Below are 20460 nucleotides of genomic sequence, written 5' to 3'. Positions count from 1 at the left end.
CTCGAAGCCCTTCCCCTTCTGGCCCCTGCTGCCCTCTCTGACTCCCTCCTGATTCTCGATGCCTGAGTTCAGCGCTGCCTCCAGCACTACTGTTCCCTCTACCTGCAGCTCTCTGCTCTCAGATGCTGGTGAGGTTGGCTCCGGGGGAGGTGGAGCCAGCAGGGCTGCTGGGCAGACTTCTGCAGACTGTACGATGCACAAAGGTGTGGGGCTAAGGGTGGAAATTCAGTTCTAGTGCTGCCACCAAGCTGTGTGCTCCAAGAAAGAGGAGCATTTCTCTTTGCCAAAGAGACTCCTGTAGCAAGTCCAGGGCCCTTGGGCTGCATCTGGCCAGAGAGAGATCTGTGTTCACTTGTGCAAAAGTGGGACCATAAAGAAAGGTGGGACGGTAAAGAAAGCTGAGAGCTGAAGAATTGATGCTTTTGAACTGTGGTGTTGGAAAAGACTCTTGAAAGTCCCTTGGACTGCAAGGAGGTCAAACCAGTCAATCTTAAAGGAAATCAGTCCTGAATATTCATTGGAAGGACTGATGCTGAAGCTGAAACTCCAATATTTTGGCCACCTGATGCAAAGAACCGACTCATTGGAAAAGACCCTGATACTGGGAAAGATTGAAGGCAGGAGGAGAAGGGGATGACAGAGGATTAGATGGTTGGATGGCATCACTGACTGGATGGACATGAGTTTGAGCAATCTCCAGGAGTTGGTGATAGACAGGGAAGCCTGGCATGCTGTAGCCCATGTGGTCGCAAAGAGCCAGACACGACTGAGTGACTGAACAAGCAAATAAAGCTGGTGGTAGCCCAGCACTACCTCATCAGAGCTGGAAATTCTTCTCCTCTACTGGATAAAGGTGACTCCAGGGCTGAATTAACACTGAAGCTGAAAATCTTGCAAGTGACTGGAGGTGGAGAGAGCTCTGTGGCATGATCCTGAAAGGGAGTTCTAGCTCTGCTCTGCCTTGTGTTGATGCTCTTGGTTTAGACTCTTCTTCACATCTTGTATGTTTTGTTTTGTTTTTTTTTTTTTTTTACATCTTATATGTTTTTGTCTCACAAGTATATTCTGAGCTCTCATCCTGTGGCAGGAGGAGGGATCCATGGTGACCAGGCTCTGCTCTTTGGGAATTTAAAGGGAAAGAGATACAAATCAGATAATCACACTGACAACATTTTTTAAAGGATAATTTTTAAAAAATTTATTTGTTTATTTTTATTTTTGACTTCACTGGGTCTTCATTGCTGCATGCAGTCTTTCTCTATGTGTGGCAAGTGGGGTCTACCCTTCAGCGAAATGTGCAGGCCTGTTGTGGCTTCTCTTGTTGTGGAGCTCAGGCTCTAGGGTGTGTGGGCTCAGTAGTTGCAGCTCAAGGGCTCTAGAGCATGTGCTCAGTAGTTTTGGGGCTTAGTTGTCCCAAGGCATGTGGAATCTTCCCAGACCAGGGATTGAATCCATGTCACCTACACCAGTAGGTGGGTTCTTAAAAACTTGACTGCCAGGCAAGCCCCACATCAACAACATTTACTATTAAAAGCCCAGGAAGGAGATAACGGTGGGACTTTGAGAGCTCATGGTAGGGGGAACTAGGTGGAGGCTGGGATGTTGGGAAGACTTCCTTGAGGAAGTGACTCAAGCTCCAAATGGAAGGATGGATGGGTAGGAGGTGACTGGGCAGACAAAGGATGAGACCTGATATGGAAGGTAACCTGGTCCAGAGGAGACAAGAACCATGGGCCCAGCTCGGAAAGCAGGTCACACTAGTGCCCAAAGATGTTTCAAACAATGCTTCTGGGATTTTAAGAATATGACATTATTCATCACTGAAGTCCCATTTACAGATCATTCTGGTAAGTCATCTCTCAGGGACCATCAAGAGTGTGACTCAGTGGTGTGCTGGAGCAGCTCCCTTCCGCTCGCCAGAGCTGACTGTACACATCTCTTCCCAATTTCACATTCAGTGGCATAGCCTTAGTAGCTTGAAATTGGTCATGGTGGGAGTATTTACACCAGAGAAATTGGTGAATAAATTCAGGCTTTTTTTTCCTTGCAGAGCCCATGTTAAACAGTTACTAGTAGGGTACTGAGCATGAAGCACTTCTCACAGTCCTGGAGAGGTTACCCAATTCACAGAGCAGCATAAGTTTTCTTGAAAAGCTTGAATTTATGACAATGTGACATGGTGGCCTTTGGATTCTGCCGGAGAGAGCTGGGGAGAGACACTGCCGACCCATCAGAGGTATGATTTCTGCCACTCATGAAGGTTTCCTGGCAACTGGCTTTCAAGAAACAGAACCTCAGAAGTTCTGTTACCTGAGGGTGATGGAGGTGGTCAGATTGGGACAGTCACATGCTTGTTGACTCCTTCCAGGGTCAGAGACTGTTACCAGGTCCAATAGCCAAACAGTTAAAGCGCCCCAGACCTCTGTCCTCCCCTCTTTGGACTAGCAGGTTGTTCATGACATAGGTCAGACACAAATTATGTGTGTAATTCAACCCCCTGCTTTCTGTCCCTGCAGTGGTGTGGGGAGGGCTTGATTCAGATCACAAGTCTCCTGAGAGCAGGGACTGACTTAGTCAGCCTTGTGTTCTTCACACTTCTGACCCCGTGCCTGCTACTCATCAGTCTTTCCCTAGATGCTGGCTTTTGAATCAATGTCCCCATGAAAGAGAACCCAGAAAGTCTACACAGCTAGATCCCCTGTTCACCCTAGGCCTTCATTGGTCCTTATGCTTGCCTTTCTGGCAACTCCCCATTAGCCTGCTGAACTCAGTTTGGGGGAACTCTGAGACACTGTCCCTCATCCTCCAATACTGGTGGGCTGCCTGCACCATGCAGCACTTTCCCCAGTTCCTGTCCTCCTAGGTTGTTCCATCACGCCCCCCTCTACTGTAAGTGTCTGCATCTCATGGCCCCGGCATAGTGTTAGGCACAAGTGAAAGTGAAAGTCACTCAGTCGTGTCTGACTCTTATGACCCCATGGACTATTTACAGTTCATGGAATCCTCCAGGCCAGAATTCTGGAGTGGGTAGCCTTTCCCTTCTCCAGGAGATCTTCCCAACCCAGGGATCAAACACAGGTCTCCTGCATTGTGGGCAGATTCTTTACCAACTGAGCTATCAGGAAAGCCCAAAGTTAGGCACAAAATCGGTGCCCAATAAATATGAGGGGCTGAAGCTGTTGCAAACAACTTAAATTTCAGGAAAGATGGGAGAATGCTGCACTTTACAGGTTCCTTCTGCATGCCAAGTATATGAAGGGCAGCAGAATATGCTACCCCAAAATATGCCACTGTGGCATAAGGATTATTTTGAACTGCAGACAGTTGAGAAGTGGATATAAGAAAAGCTCTCGTTTGCTCCATAATTACCTAAAAGTAGGACAGAAGTTCAGAAAGGTGTCCCTTTCCCCCTCTCTACCAGAAGGAACTGAAGTTTATCACTGGAAATACCTCTAGATCCTTACCAGCTCAGAGATGGCACCAGAGGAATCTACCTAACAAACTTTACTAACAAGACTTTGTCTTTCATTGGTTCCTGCTCTGTATTTGCCCTCCCACAATTTGCTGCCATAGAAATTTAATTTTCTTTTCACTTCTAAAAGTGTTGTTCTTTTGTTAAGATGTCACAGAGCCCAGCTGTAATCATCCCTTTGAGTTACCCATCACTGGGACTCCCTTGTATATGTGCACTGCACATATTAGTAAACTGTTTGTTTCTTTCTTATTAATCTGTCTTTTGTCAGCCTAATTTACAGGCTCCAGGTAGAGAACCTAAGAGTGTAGAGGGAAAAACATTTTTTTCCTTCCCTAATATCATACACTTCCCTGGTTGCTCAGACAGTAAAGAATCTGCCTGTAATGCTGGAGATCTTCCCGACCCAGGTTCGATCCCTGTGTCTGGAAGATCCCCTGAAGAAGGGAATAGCAACCCACTCCAGGATTCTTGCCTGTGGAATCCCATGGACAGAGAAGCCTGGTGGGCTACAGTCAATGGGGTCACAAAGAGTTGGACACGACTGAGTGACTAATACACACAATATCATATATTCCTTATATTCTTTCTCTCTTTTAATCCTTACAACAACCCCATGAAGTAAATTCTGTTATTCCCATTTTACAGAGAAGGAACTGAAGATCAGAGGTATTAAGTAATTTACCCAAAGTCTCACAACTCAACAGGAGCTAGTACTCAGGTACAGATATGATTCTCTGCCTTTCACACACAGTGGTTTATGGTGGGATGGAACCAGAGTACTCAACTGCAGCAATGAAAAACTGTTTAGTCTAAAGTGTCCCTTTCTTTGCCTTTTTTCCTAGTCTCCAACATCAGGGCCTTCATTCCTAAGGGCCAGTTTGCCTACAGATTGATTTAATTTAAGCTTATGGGACAAAAGATCTATTCCTGTTGCATTTCTCACAGTTTTTTCAGGGAACCTCTTGCTACATTTATTCCATTCACTCCAAGTCCTTTAGGTTTATGGAGAAGGAACATATAACAAGATGCTATTGGAGCCAGTAAATTCCTTCTGCTAAAACTCATGACCAGCGTGTCTTAGAGTGTAATGCCAGGACAACCTGCAGCAGAAATACCTGGGGGTTGGATAAGGGTCAGTTTCTCAACTCTGCTTCATAGAGTAGGTCTCTGTTAACCAGGCACCTCTGGTTAATTTTTTTTAGGAGCTTTAATTGGCAGAGATAAGCCCACAAATCTCAAGTGTAGAGCTAGAATTATTATAAAGTACGTACATTTTAACCTGAGTAAACCTTTGTAGCAATCAGTCAGATCAAGATAGAGGAGGAAGTTTCCCTCTACGTCATCCCAGAGGTAACTGCTATTCTGAATATTACCATGGACTAGTTTTGCCTGTTTTTGAACCTCACAGATGTGGAATAATACTGTTATGCTGTTGTGTCTGTTTTCTTTCACTTACATTGTTTTTGCAATTTATCCATGTTGCTATATGTGCCAGTAGTTTGTTTCTTTTTATTGTTGGTAATATTCCATTGTATGAGTATGTCCTAATTTATTTATCTTTTCTCATATTAAAGATCACTTAGATTGTTTCCAGTTTAGGGCTGTTATGATTAACGTTGCTAGGAACATTCTTTTTTTTTTTTTTAGGTGTTTCATTTTTTTAACTTTTTATTTTATATCAGGGTATAGTCAATTAACAAACAGTGTTGTGATAGTTTCAGGTGAACAATGACGGGACTCAGCCATGCATATACATGTATTCATTCCCCCCCAAACTCCCTTCCCATCCAGGCTGCCACATAACATTGAGCAGAGTTCCATGTGCTATGCAGTAGGTCCTTGTTGGTTATCCATTTTAAATATAGCAGTGTATATGTGTCCATCCCAAACTCCCTAGTTATCCCTTCCCCTCATCCTTCACCTCAATCCCCCTGCCAAACATCGGTTCGTTCTCTAAGTCTATGAGTCTCTTTCTGTTTCGTAAGTTCGTTTGTATCATTTCTTTTTGGATTCCACATATAAGGGATATATGATATTTCTCCTTCTGTCTGACTTACTTCACTCAGGATGACAATCTCTGAGTCTATCCATGTTGCTACAAATAGCATTATTTCATTCTTTTTAATGGCTGAGTAATATTCCATTGTATATTTGTACCACATCTTCTTTATACCCATCCTCTGCTGAGGACAATTAGGTTGCTTCCATGTCTTGGCTATTTTAAAAAGTTCTACAGTGAACATTGGGGTGCATGTATCTTTTCAGATCATATTTTTCTTTGGATATATGCCCAGGAGTGGGATTGCAGAGTCATGTGGTAGCTCTATTTTAGTTTTTTAAGGAACCTCCATACTGTCCTCTGGAATGGTTGTACCAATTTGCACTCCTACCAACAGTGTAGAAGGATTAGGAGCATTCTTGTACTTAGTCTTTTGATGAATACAGTCACTTATTTCTCTTTTTAGGTAATTGCATAGGAGTGAAATTACTTCAGGCTTAAGGTTTGACTGTGAGAGGCAGATGGGAGTTGATTTATAACTAGGAGCAATAAGTGCAGCACTTGACAGGATGTCGGCAGTCACCATCGAAAAGGAACAGAGTGCCAGGCTGGGATCTCGGTTGCTGATTCTAGCTCATATATTTTTTCCTTTTTTAAGATTTTTTTTTTATTGTGGACCACTTTTTACAAAGTATTTATGGAATTTGTTACAATGTATTGCTTCTGTTTTATGTTTTGGTTTCTTGACCATGAGGCCTGTGGGATCTTAGCTCCCCAACCAGGGCTCGAACTTGTACCCCCTGCATTGGAAGGCGGATTCTTAACCACTGGACTGCCAGGGAAGTCCCCTGCAGTTCATGAATTTTTAATAGGCAATACTGCTTCCAAAGTGTTTTCTTAGGTGGAGGTGGGTGAGGGGCAAAGGTATGTGAAAAAAATCTTATATGTTACAATGGTTCATGCCCTGAGATATGTTGATATACAGTTATATTATGGGAAGAAGGGCAATTAGGAAAAAATTTGCCTGACAGGGTTCTTTAAGGGGTAATAATGAAAACAGCTTGGGAAACACTAGTCTAGCTGAATGAATACATTCTCCTGGCTCCAACATCTGGACTCTAAGGGAATTATCACTCTTTTTGGTCCAGGAGGGGAACTTGGGAATAAGTAACAGTACCCAGAGATGTTCACGGAATAACACAGCTAAATTCTTTTCTCTGTGTGTTGGGAGGGACTGGGACTTGTAGGTACAAGGAATATAACACTCTGAAAGGACAAGTGAAGAACCAGAGTCCATGAAGATCTTGCTGTAATCAACGCAGCAGCCAATTGGCCCATGAGAGGAAAAGTTTATTTTATTAGCACCTCTGCTGAGGGAGGAAGTGATGAATGTCTCCACCAGCCCGCTGGGTGTCTTGTAAGATCAGATCTTGCCTGGAGGAAGCTCTGGAACCACAATACAGCCACCACAGTCGAGGCTTCCTCGGCCGCCAGCGCCCATTGTTCTCCTTTTGCTCATGCGTGATGTTTCCGCCCCAGCAGGCATTCCCTGGTGAGCAAATGGAAAGAAAATAAAAAATCTGGAAAGAATGAATGCATCAGAGAGAAAGACACCATGCATCAAGCTGCGATGTTCACAGCCCCTACAGTAGGCAGGAAGAAGGGGGGCTTGGAGGGAAGGAAGCCCCTGTATTCTCCTTAATCCATGTTTTCTTTAACCCAGGTTTCTCGGGGCGGGGGGTGTTGCTCACCCCTACTTGCTTCTGAGGGGTGTGTGGGTAGTTGTGAGGAGTACCCCTGGGGCAGTGTAACTCCTAATCCAACCCCACTAAACCCCAACACTGACTTCAGCCCTGAATTACACACAATGGCAGTGTGGTTGGTACAGTGGCCAAACCCACTTGTCACCTGTGCGGCCTTAGTGAGTTTCCTTCCTTTTCTTAAGCTCTCTGGGCCTCAGTCTCGTTGTCTGCAAGATGAGGGTGGTAATGCTGGCCCCTCCCTCATCGTTATGAGGGTGAGACTAGTGAACATGTGTCAGGAGCTCAGAATAGAGCTTGGCACAGTTTCCTCTATGAGCAGTGGCCTGAGGCTAACTCGCAGTCCTATGAATGGCTGCACTCTTACTTATGATAACAGATGCCTGTCCTCAAGCTGCATCCACACTAGGGAGGAGACCACCTTCTAATTTCTTATTCAACTGCAAGACTGACAGGCAAGTGTTATTTTAATAATTTTGCCAGCTCCTCTCTAGACTTCAGGCAGGGGTATTGCTGCCCCCTTGGGGCTGTCATTTCTTGATCGGCTCTTTTTTCCCTCCCCTCTTTTCTCCCACTCAACAGCCAGGCTCCAGAAGAGGAGGTGGAGATAACCACTGTCCGTGGGGTGGGGGCGGGGTACGTAGCTAAGAGGAAATTATGATGGAGCCAGATGACTCACGACTTGCTGTGGATTTGGCCCACCCGGGTGAGGTCACGGCACAGACAGGGACTCAAGCCAAGGTCTGCTGGGCTAAGAAATAGAGTTGCTTTCACGTGAGGGCTGCTCCCAGCCGAGGTGGTGGTCGTGGGCCCTGTGCACCACGTCCTCTTCCTTTCCACGCTCATCACACGGAATGATGAGCCTGGCTGGTGTAAATGCAGGTTGGGTGGGTTCATCTGGTTGTTGGCATAGCTTTCAGAGGCCCAGCTTCTTTGTTCTGTGTCCAGTTTCCAAAGATCCTCTGACTTTTCTGGAAGGTTATTCAATGATTTATTCTGAGTATCACAGGCTGAGCTCCCCAGGAAGCAAGCTCTGCAACAGAGTTTTGCCTGCACAAATTTTCCTGGGGAGTGAACCAACACCTGTAGGGAGAGGTGAAGGAGCAGGATGGATGGAAGGAAAAGTTGAACTTTGATGTTCTCCCAACAGAGGCTTCAGCTGATGTCATGAGGAGCTCTGGAGCTAGGATGGCCCTTTACAGTTGGAACCCAGGGTAGGCTTTATACCCCTACACTGACCGCTGGATACAGGCTTCTCTGGAAAGGCACAGAGAGGCCTTGGGGGAGGCGGCTCTCTATAGACCAGGGCCAGCTCTAAGGATCCTACCAACACTTCCCGGAGCTGGGTTAGGGAACCCCTCAGCCCGGGGGGGAGACCTGGGCAATGCACCTCAGTGTCCAGCACACTAACCATGGGTGGTAGACCTTTCTACCTCTTGTGTGCGTGTTAGTTGCTCAGCTGTGTCCAACTCTTTGCGATCCCATAGACTACGCAGTCCATGAATTCTCCAGGCCAGAATACTGGAGTGGGTTGACATTTCTTTCTCCAGGTGATCTTCCTTACCCAGGGATTGAACCCGGGTCTCCTGCATTGCAGGCAGATTCTTTACCATCTGAACCACCAGAGAAGCCTACCTCTTGCTGCTGTCCAAATCCTTCCCATTTTCTAAGACCTACAGAGTACAATGACTGAAGGTATAGGCTTCTAGTGGACTCAAGTTCAAGTCCTGTTTCTACTGTTCATTTGGCACTATTTATAGTGTATATTTCAGGTGCTGTTCAATGCACTATGGGTTCAAAAGTAGTAACCCCTTCTCTCTGGAGCTTATATTCCATGTGTGGCAGGGAGACACAGGCAATTTAAAAAAGGAATACACACACGTACACTTAATATCAAATATATATTTGATATATATTGTATAAATTCTATGCATTATATATAATGATCAGTGACATGGAGAATGTGAGAAGGGTGTGGGGATGAGGGAATGTGGGAGGCTTGGTTTGTGCAGAAGTCAGGAAGGCTTCCTTCCCTGAGGAGGTGACATTGGAGCTGAGATAGGAGGTGTGGCTGTGCAGAGAGGAGCTCCAGGGAGTGAGGAGTTCAGGTGAAGGGAACAGCTGTGCAAAGGCCCTTTGAAGGGAGGATCAGGGAGCACCAAGAGGCCAAGGTGTTGGGTGGAGTAGGAGAGGAAAATGGAAGAGGTGGGGAGGAAGGGGTTTCTGGAGGAGAGAAACTCAGAAAGGTTTCTAGGCAATATCCACAAAAGGGAAATGTATGGAGACAGAAAGCAGGTTGCCTGGGGCTGGAAGAGGGGGGAGACTGTGGAGTGATGCCTAGGAGCATGCAGTTTCTTTATGAAACGATGGAAATGGTTTGATATGCATTGAGATGGTAACTGCACAACTCTGAGAATGTGCTAAAAGCCACACCATTGAGCACTGTAAGTAGGCAAACTGCATGGTATGTGAATTATATCTGAAAAAGCTATTTTAAAAATAGAAGCAGTGGATCAGGTATGACCTGATGTGCCATCTGAGGGTCTGAGATGGGGCGCCCCTGGAAGGCTTTAGGTGGGAGGGCAGAATAATAGGGTTTACATTTGGAGAGAACCTCTCTGCTCTGCTGCTGCGCTGAGAACAGGCTGAAGGGGGCAGGGAGGGAAACTGAGAGGTGGCTAGGAGAGGCAATAATCCAGGTGGCAGGTACCAGAAGTGGCGTGGCAGGGGAGTGGGTGGTCGAATTTAGACACCTACAGGTGGTGCCCATAGAACTACTGGGGGAAGGTTGTGAAAGAGCAGAGTCACTTTTTTTAGTCCCAACTGGTAGAATGGAGTGGCCATTTACTAGAATGAAGGCGGCTGTGGGAAAAACACATTTTGGGTGGAATCACGAGTCTGTGACTATGTGAGTTTGAGAGACCTGTGAGAGATGCTAGAGGTGGTCCGAGTCGTGTCTAGAGTCCAGCACGGGCGCACTCTGGGCTGGAGAGGGATTCTGGGAGTTAGCAGCATGCTGACGGATGTGAGTCTTGAGACTGGTTGAGACCCTAGGGAGGAGTAAAAACACAAGTGATGGCCAAGACTGAACCTTTGAGCTTTAGTTTTCCAAACTTGGAAGATCTCCCTGGCACAGCTGTTGTGAGTGTCAGCAGGGGCACAATGAGTACAGTGCTCTCTCCCGCCACCTCTTCCATCTCGGAGCTCCTCAAGCACACCAACCGTCTGCTCAGGGTCTTCAGCCTTACCTTATTACTTAGTCCTGAGGGCTGACTCAGCCTCCCTGCTGGGAACACTGGCTACCTAAAGATCCTGGCTTGCACTGCCTACCCTCCAAGGTTGTACTTTCCAGTGGAGAAAACAGAAAACCCCATCAACATGATAATGTATGGCAAACTCAAAGCCCTAACAGATGTGCAGCCAGGCTGGAGCTTCAGTTCAGTCACTTAGTCGTGTCCGACTCTCTGCGACTCTGTGGACCGCAGCTTCCCTGCGGTGGATGGATGGCTTCCGTGTCCACCACCAACTCCCGGAGCTTGCTCAAACACATGTCCATCGAGTCGGTGATGCCATTCTATCATCTCATCCTCTGTTATCCCCTTCTCCTCCTGCTTTCAATCTTTCCCAGCATCAGGGTCTTTTCCAATCAGTCAGTTCTTTGCATCAGGTGGCCAAAGTATTGAGGTTTCAGCTTCATTATCAGTCTTTCCAATGAATATTCAGGACTGTTTTCCTTTAGGCTGGAGGTGGGAGGCATTAATTCAGATGGGACACATTTGTGAGGGTCTCACTAAGGACGCAGAACATGAGCTGGAGCTTAAAAGTTAAAAAGGAATCTGTTGGGGAAAGATGGGGGTAGAAGGGAGGGCAACCCAGGTTGACGTGACAAGAACAGAACCACAGGAGTCTTTTTAAACAAAACAAAGCAGAACAATGTGTTTGGCTGCATCAGTCTTAATTGCAGCACACAGGATCTTTGTTATGTCGTGTAGATTCTTTCTACATGGACTCTCTAGTTGTGGCCTGTGGGTTCCAAAGTCTCAGGAGCTGCTGTGCATGGGCTTAGTTGTTCCATGGCATGTGGGATCTTAGTTCCCAGACCAGGGATGGAATCCACGTCCTCTGCATGGCAAGGCAGATTCTTAACCACTGGACCACCAGGGACGTCCCCACAGGAGTCTTTTGTGGCTGAAGTACTGCGCTTATGGTGATGGGATGGAGGAAGCTCAGTCTGGCTTGAGTCAAACTGGAGGTGTTGGCAGAAGGCGTTCATTTAATAACCCTGCACCCAAGGGCACACCTTGAGTCATCTGGTTACCCAGAACTGCTCCCCTCTGAGCATAGACCTAGAGCCTTTGACTCTTCTCACTATTAAACCCATTAACCAGCTCATCAGCTTCATTGAGGCTACCTTCCATTTTCTCCCCAGCTAGTTGTGACCTTCTGACCACTACTTGTTTTCCTCCTCTGGTCCATCACTATAGCCCATCTCTTGCTGGCATCTTCAACTGATGGCTTCTTTGGCTTTCTACTCCATCATCTTATAAACTCCCAATCCTGGTCATTTCAACAACCTCTTTCTCTTCTATTTCAGGGTGTCAGGGACATAGTAAATGTATGTCCTATTATAGGTCAAATGTAAATCCAATTATTCTGGACAATAATTCCTTAACTGCATTTTGCAGTAGCTTCAAATTTTTTTTTTTTTAAATCACCCATCTCGGTTGGGCTCTTAAGAATACGGGTACACTCTTTCATGCGTGCTTAGGCAGCTAAATTTCCCATCTTCCAGGGTACCCACACCAAAATTTTGTTCTTTTTTTCAACTTGCTCTCAGCACAGAAAATGTGAGGGTTTCGGGCATGTGCTCTCTCAAATGTTTGCCTTCCTTGTATGCAAACATACCTACTTCTTGATATTCACTACTGCATTCAAAACTTAGTGGCTTAAATAATAACAAACATTTATTATCATACAGTTTGTGCACTCTGGCTGTGGTTTAGTTGGGTGCCTCTCCTTCAGGGTCTCCCAGAAAAGGGCAATCACACTATTGGCTGGTGCTGAAGGACCCTCCTCTGGGGTCACTGACATGGGCCTTTACACAGGGCTGCCTACACATGGCAGCTGATACCCGCTAAGGGGGAGCAATCCAAAAGACAGCAGTTTAAGAGTGTCCAAGATAGAAGCCACATTCTTTTCATAACTGAACATCATAAGCGGCTTACCATCACTTCTACTGCCTTCTGTTAGAATTGAGCCAGTAAGTCTGGCCCCCTCTTAAAGGGAGGGGATTACACAAGGGCATGAGTACCAGGAGGCAGAGATCCCCAGGCACCATCTTAGAAGCCACCTACTCCCTTCTGCCCTCCTTTCCATATTCCTACTCCCTATCTGGACTAGTTCTTCAACACGTGCAGATGTTCCTGACCTCTGGATCCAGCTGTATCAAGTTTCCATGGTTGTTCCATCGACTCCATCTCCTCTAACTTGAGGCACTTTCAGGAATCCCTCTTCTTTTATTTATATTTATTTTTGGCTGCACGTGGGCTCTCTTTAGTTGCAGTGAGACACTGCAAACACTCTTTGTTGTGGGGCGAGGGCTTCTCATTACGGTGGCCTCTCCTGTTGCAGAGCATAGACCCTAGGCTCACAGGTTCAGTAGTCATGGTGCATGTGCTGAGTTGTTCCGAGGCATGTGGGATCTTCTTGGACCAGGGATTGAACCCGTGTCCCCTGAATTGACAGGTGGATTCTTCACCTCTGGAAGATTCTTCACCTCTGGACCACCAGGGAAGTTCCAGAAGTCTCTTAAATTAAAAATAAACCTTCCCTCCACATGCATACATCTATGTATGACCCCTGATTTCTCCCTCCTGCCTCTGTTGCTATTCTTGAGAATGTGACATTTATTCCTTGCATTCAGGTCCACCTCCACAGCACTGCTCTACTAAGGTCATCCTAAATGCCAGATCATGTGGCTACACTTCAGTCCCTGTCTTGGTGGACTTGTGCAGGATTTAATGCTATTAGCTCTGCTCTCTTTAGCATATCTTGCCTTGCTGATTTCACTTTTTCAACTCCTCCTTTCTTTGTGGGTGCTCAGTCATGACTCTCTGCAACCCCATGGACTGTAGCCCTCCAGGCTCCTCTGTCCATGTGATTTTCCAGACAGGAATACTGGAACGGGTTGCCATTTCCTTCTCCAGGGGATCTTCCCGACCCAGGGATCGAACCCACATCTCTTGCGTCTCCTCCATTGGCAGGCAGATTCTTTACTACCATGCCACCTGGGCAGCCCCTCTTTCTTCCCTTACTCCAAGCTCTGAGATTGTCCAGGTTCTTGCCCACACTCCTTGGTTTTACTCCCTCTGAAACCCGTATTCAGTACTCCCAGCACCTCTGTGCTCTGATAGCTGTGGTCAGACCTGTGAATCGTAGTCTTCTAACACTGAGGTGAAGTAATTAACACACTTCTTGATTTTGTTTAAATCACCTTCAGTCTCACAGAGAGTCCCCATTCTACTGTGTTGGCAGGAAATTAAGTTTCCGTCAATGTCCCCCCTTCCATCCAGGAGTATGCCAATGTTGGCTCCTCCTGGAAGGCCCCTCTAGGCAAAGCCATTCATTGGTCTTTGGTTCTGGCTGATAATTGTTGAGATGTTCCCTTGTCTGGGCCTGTGGTTCCTCAAAGCCAGTGACCTAGCTGCTTGGAGCAAAGGAGTCCTTGGTAAAGTTCATGAGTGCTGCTGGGCCTGGGGTCCAGCCTTTTCAACTACACTGATTAACTGCCTTCACTGAGACCTTGTCACCTCTCTGGCAAGTTGACTCAGAGCAGCATCCAGACCCCAGTCCTCCGGACCTGCTGACATTTCCCTCTCTTCCCAGTCAGTCAGTTCAGTCGCTCAGTCATGTCCGACTCTTTGCGACCCCATGGACTGCAGCACGCCAGGCTTCCCTGTCCATCGCCAACTCCCACAGCTTGCTCAAACTCATGTCCATCGAGTCAATGATGTCAGTCCAGTGTCGTATCTCTTCTCTCTTCCCTTATAGCTCTTCAAGTCCAGGCCTCAGTCTGAGGGGTCCTTCTGGGCATTGGTATGCACAGGCTACCAATGATAGCTCTCTTACCCTGCAAAAACATCTCAGGAAAGGAATCCCTAATAGGTCTGACCACCTGCTTGAAATGAAGAGGAGAGAAAAGTACAACAAACAGAACATACACTAGTCGTGTTGAAAGTTTGGAAGTGGTTTCAGTAAATAAGACCCTTTCCCTCATGAGTTTGTAGGAGAGAGATGGAGATCAAAGACATTCACCTATTACTGATAACGCTGATGGAGACCATTGCTCTGGGTCTGCCCCAAATGGCCTGCTCTACAAACCACCCCACTGCAGTCCCCAGAGAACCACTCAGCACACGTGGGGTAGATCTACAGTGCGGAGCCCCCAGGGCTGCACTGGCTTTGTTCCTTTCCCAACTGACCAATCGGAGAAGTTGTCCTCTCCCTGTGTCCCTACTAGAATCCCTGAGGCTAGTTCCCTACTAACAAAATGTCTGTAGAGTTAACCCTACCAGCTGTGCTGTCCGAACCTGCAGCCAAGGCCTCTCTCCTGGGCTCCAGACCAGTACAGGAACACCTGGGAGATTGGGAGGATTCTGTTCCAGACCACTGCAATAAAGTGAGTCCAAACAAGTTTTTTTTTAATTTCCCCATGCATGTAAAAGGCAGGTGTATACTCTAGCCTGTTAAGTGTGCAATAGTATTATGTCTTAAAAAAAGGACAGACTTTGATTAAAAAATACTTTATTGCTAAAAACTGCTGACCATCATCTATGCCTTCAGTGAGTTGTAATCTTTGTGCTGGTGGAGGGTTTGAAATATTGTGAAAATGACCAAAATATAACAGAGACAGGATGTGAGCAAATGCTGCTGGAAAAATGGTGCTGATGAACTTGCTCAAAGCAGTGTTGCCACAAACCTTCAATTTGTTTTTTTCATTTTTTTTTTTTTTTTACAATATCTGCAAAGTATGATAAAATGAGCTATGTCTGTATTTCCCACTGTCTATTGCACATCTCCATGGGGACGGGCTTGAGACAGTGCAGATTCAACACTGCCAGGTCTGAATTCATGACCCTCTCACCCCAACACCGCCCCTGTGTTCTCAGAATTGATTAATGACAGAACAATATCTTCCAACCCAAGGGGAAGTGGAAACTATCCTCTGCTCTGTCCCTGATCTGGTTTGTCAGCAGAGCCCATCCATTCTACCCCAGAACCCTCTTGAAACCTGTCCCCTCTCTGTGGCTGTGGTTCCTGCTCTCCCCATCTCTTAGCTAGACCAACAGCAAGAACCTCGCCATCTGCCTGCCCACCCCGCCACCCCGCTCTCATCCACAGGTAGTGGACTGCCAACCTTTCTAACCTTTTCTCACACATTTCCCCAAATGCCTGTAGCACTCCTTCCACATAGCCCTACTCCACCATTTAATTTCCAGAGCCTCCATCCTTCACACGTGTGGTTTCTTCCTCTGCCTTGCTTTCACCCTCCCAACTCCGCCAGCTGTTTGCCTGGAAAGCTTCAACTTGTCCTACACCTTTAACCCTAAGGTTACTCTTCCCAGCACCATCCCTAACCAAGGCAGAAGAAGGAAGGGGTCCCTGTGTTGTGTTCCCACACTGCAGCAGAACCAAGATGTCAGACAACCTCCTGCCAGTCTGAGGGGTCCTTCTGTGCAGACACGTTTCACCTTTGTTTGTGACCCGGGTGCCTAAGTCAGTGCCGGGATGGGGGTAGGGGGTTGCTGGGGGCTCCAAAAACTTTCAAGGAATGAATGTCTTCATGGCTCTTGTCTCCCACTGAGACCATCAACTTAGCTTGACAAGCTGACCTCATCCTTTCTTCCCTCCTTCCCCACCCCTTCACCTGGTGACCTTGGCGCTGCTAATGGGCTCCAGCACACAGGGAATTTAATGGTGCTTTCCCTCTGGGGTTCTCAGCTGGAGGCAGGAAAAGCCGGCGTGCCTGCAGGCGGTGAGTGGGCCCTGCTAGAGGAGTGGCTGCTTTGTACATCCTCAGGGCCTCCCGCGGATCAGGCTCATCGCCTTCACTTCCTGTGCTCAGGGAGATTAGATACTGCCTAATCGACGCCGATGTTTTCTTTTCTTAATATTTGAAACTACCGAACACCAGTTGCCATCCTAGTGGGTGGCTTTCAGAAATCCCCTCCTTTCTGGTGTTTGACTTCTTGTGAGTTTCAAGAAACCAATCTATTTGGAAAGAACCTGCACCAAGCAGTTCTTTGAATTGCTCTGAAGCCCAGGCAGGAAGTGATTTGGGATCTGGGTTAGACAGTCTTGTCTCAGTCCTGGGAGAGGCAGGTATAAAGAGGTATGTCTGGGGGGTGGCTGTGGCCTTGGATCACTCCCGTTGCCCCCTCCCCATGCGTGGCAGGTTTCCCAGGCGTAGTCTCACCTGAAATCAGAGGATGCTTGTTTAAGCTGGAGCATGTCTACTGCACATTGGTGGTGTAGCTGTCCTGCTAGGTGCTCCATGAGTCCTGGAGGGCAGAGACTGCCTCAATAGGCATTCTCCTCTTACCTAACCTTTGTAACCTCTAAGCAGACTGAAGAACAAGCCAGTGAAATGCTGTAAGAATTAGCCTCACACAAAAGTGTCACTCGCTCAGTTGTGTCCAACTCTTCACAGCCCCATGAACTCTAGCCCGCCAGACTCCTCCATCCATGGGGATTCTTCAGGCAAGAATACTGGAGTGGGGTCCCATTCCCTTCTCCAGGGGATCCTCCGGACCCAGGGATTCAATCTGGGTCTTTCACATTGCAGGCAGATTCTTTATACCATCTGAGCCACCAGGGACGCCCCAAACAGTTACTTTCTCCAAATAACTCTCCTAGAAAGTATGTTTCGAGGGGCTTGGTGCCAGGGCAAGGACCACTTATCTCTCCGTCACTTCAGGGGAGGTAGCAACCTACTCCTTCGGTCTTGCTGGGGAGACAGAGGTGGCTTCTTCCCTGATTCTTCGGATGTGGTTTAGGAGAAGCAGATGCCCATTCAGGGGGAAGCACCATGCGTAGTGCATGATGTGCTGTTGTGTGTAACCTTCTCATGCCTCAGTTACTAATTGAACTTTGCTATGTCCCAGGAGCTTCTGAATCTCTCTTTTAATCCTCTGAGCAGCTCTTTGAGGTAGGTTCTGTTATCATAACCATCACTTTCAGAAGAGAAAACTGAGGCACAGGGAAATAATTTCCACAACTTCTATTAGTTAGGTGGAACTGCAGTCTGAGTCTCGGCAGTCCGACTGCAGAGTCCCTAAACCAGTGGCCCCGACCCCTAGGTCTGCTGCCTGTTAGGACCTGGGCCGCACAGCAAGAGGTGAGTGCTGGGTGAGTGAAGCTTCACCTGAGGCTCCCCATCGTTCCCTATCACTTGCATTACCACCTGGACCACCACCCCTCACCTGCGCTGTGGAAAAATGGTCTTCCATGAAACTGGTCCCTCATGCATAAAAGGTTGGGGATTGCTGCTGTAAGTTATTTTTTGATGCTGCTCTGGTGACATAGGTATTGACAGTCTCACTGTACACATTAGGACCTGGAACCCAAGGTCCCACAGGTAGTAGAGGTGGAGCCCACAGTTCTCTGTCCCAAAGTCTAGCACATTCTCTGACTGCATACTCTTCAGGTAGTGGATACACTAGTTTAAAAGGCAACACATTCTACAAGTCTTCTTAAAAAACAACAAAACATCACTTCCTTTCCTATGCCTCAGGCTTGATTTCTGCTCCCTAGAGCCATTTATTTTCACCTTTAAGACTTTTCTCCTATTATTTATTCCTAGTTACTATTTATGTTTCTATTTTTTCTAAATAACATGCTTACCCTATTCTGGACTTTTTGGTTTTAGATATTTTCTACTTACTACCACTGAAGATTTCACTCTCTTACACCCTTATCCTGCCTTCTCCCTCCTCCACCCCTTCTCAGTATAGTTACAACTTGGGGTTTCTTCAATGTTCTCTACTTATTACGACTATGTGATTATTTATAGCTCATCCATGTGATAGATTGTAGGTACATTTCCTGTTTGATTGCCCTGAAATTATGTCATTAAAAAAATTATTTGTTCTCAAAACCTGAGAGAAGTGTTAATATCCTCTATGATAAAACATATCAAGCAAAACTTCATTTTCACTTTTCTTGGCTATATTCCTCCTAGATCCCTTTTCTTCCTGCTCTTAGACTGATGGCTAAGGAATCCTACACAGCTCTTATTCTGAGAGATTAATGGTCTGTGTGTCCATCCTATTTGTAGAACCTGCCAATCTTTGGGAATAGTTTCATATCACAGTTTCCCCATGAGGTTTGAAAGGCAAGTGTTTCAAGTGGGAGAAAAGGAAGCAGAGGGGGGCTGAGTGTCTGTGGAAGGTACACAGATATAAGTGGCTGAGCCTGGGCAGAGATGGGTTTTCCTGGGTCTTAGCTCCAGGCTCCCTGGAGGAAGCCACAGTGTCCCCTGCAGCCTGGCACAAATGACTGCTGCCGACCAGGTTTCCCTCAAAAGTTCCAGACTCCACAGGAGAATGCTGTGTGGCAGGAATTTGATCCACACCTTCATCTAAGTTCTCTCATAAATGGGAGATACAACTGAGTGCTAGTCTGCCAGTTAATAGCTACGCAATTTGGAGCTGATCACATAAACCCTCTAAGCCTCAATTTCCTCATTTGTAAAATAAGGACAACAGTGCTACCTCATTAGGATCACTGTAAAGATTAAGTGCATAATGTTTTAAAAGGCACATCCCAAGTGCTTAGGAAATGTTAAACATCTAAAATTATGCTCTAGAATTTCGCAGGAGATGGGAATGTTGATACTTTCACTATTGGATGCCAATTTTCTGCTATCCATGAATTCCTGGACTATGTTGGAATATTATATGAAAGCTGTGTACGATAGAATTTTCCAAATGAGTAATTGATACATCTCACTGGAGTGACTTTTGGTTAACAAGATATACCTGTCATTCTTTAGTCTATCCCCTAGTCCACCATCCAGGGTTCGATGACATCCCTTGGCCAGCTAATGTAAACTGACCAATACTAAAATAAAGATCATTCAAATGTTCCAATTTTTGCCCTTAAATGATTTTTTGGCTTTCACATTTTTTCCCCCTCTTGCTATCGGTTGATGCAGAGATGTTTTGGGGTAACCTTTTTCCTTAGGAGAAAGGCATAGCTATATTTCACCTACTTCTCCTTTATGGTTTATACTATTGGGTCTTTCTGGTACTACTTGCTTAAAGTTTGCATTCTAGAACAGACTGTATAAAGAAAGATGATTCAAATTTGACATGAACTTTTGGGAAGAAAACTTCCAATGTAGCATATTTCAAATTGTATTAACAGGTCACAACTCAGGAGACGTAGTGAAATCACCTTAGTGAAATCATAGCTAGCACTTAAAATGGCAACCTGCATCTTGCCACAGTAAGGAAAGCATTTTGTGAAACTTGCTTCAATTATGTATGTGTGTATATATATAAATTACACATACATATTCATATACGTATACATGTGCTGGTTTACAATATAAAATGTTTTAAACCAAGCATTATAGTTGAAAGAGCTTGAAAAATGTATCTTAATGGTCTTCACAGTAAAAAAAAAAGTTGAGAAACATACTTTAATGATTTTCACTAAGTTTTGTTTCTTAGTTCCTTCATCAGGCCTCTCTATTCTAGATAAGCCTCTTAAATTTAAAAAGAAAATTATCAAAAACCAACCAACTAAACAGGACTAACTCATTTTCTTCTTCAGGAATTTCCTGGGCACCCACTACACAAAGACTCTTGGATAGAGGCCCCTACTCTCAACTTGCAACCTCTCAGGGGAAAGCAAGTAGGTAAACAGAAAAATTATGCAAGTTAAATAACTGAAATGTTGAAAAGTAACACGATACAGAGGTAGGATGATAGATTGTGGTCAGGTTATCATGGAAAAGTTTTATGTGGTCATTAGGCTCAAAATGTTAGTAATCAGAGGTTGGCAAGAAGGGTTTTTAAGGACTAGTAAGTAATAAAGTTTGGCTGGCTCATATGGTTTGAAAGATAGTTTTTAGGACATGTGCTTTTAAAAGCATCAGATTCTATCTTGCCCATAATAGCTTAATGCATGCAGTCAGATCCACAAAGAACCTGTTATGATGT

This window comes from Cervus canadensis, chromosome 5 (genome assembly GCF_019320065.1).
Source record: "Cervus canadensis isolate Bull #8, Minnesota chromosome 5, ASM1932006v1, whole genome shotgun sequence".
NCBI classification, from domain to species: domain Eukaryota; kingdom Metazoa; phylum Chordata; class Mammalia; order Artiodactyla; family Cervidae; genus Cervus; species Cervus canadensis.
This window is presented reverse-complemented; position numbering follows the sequence as displayed.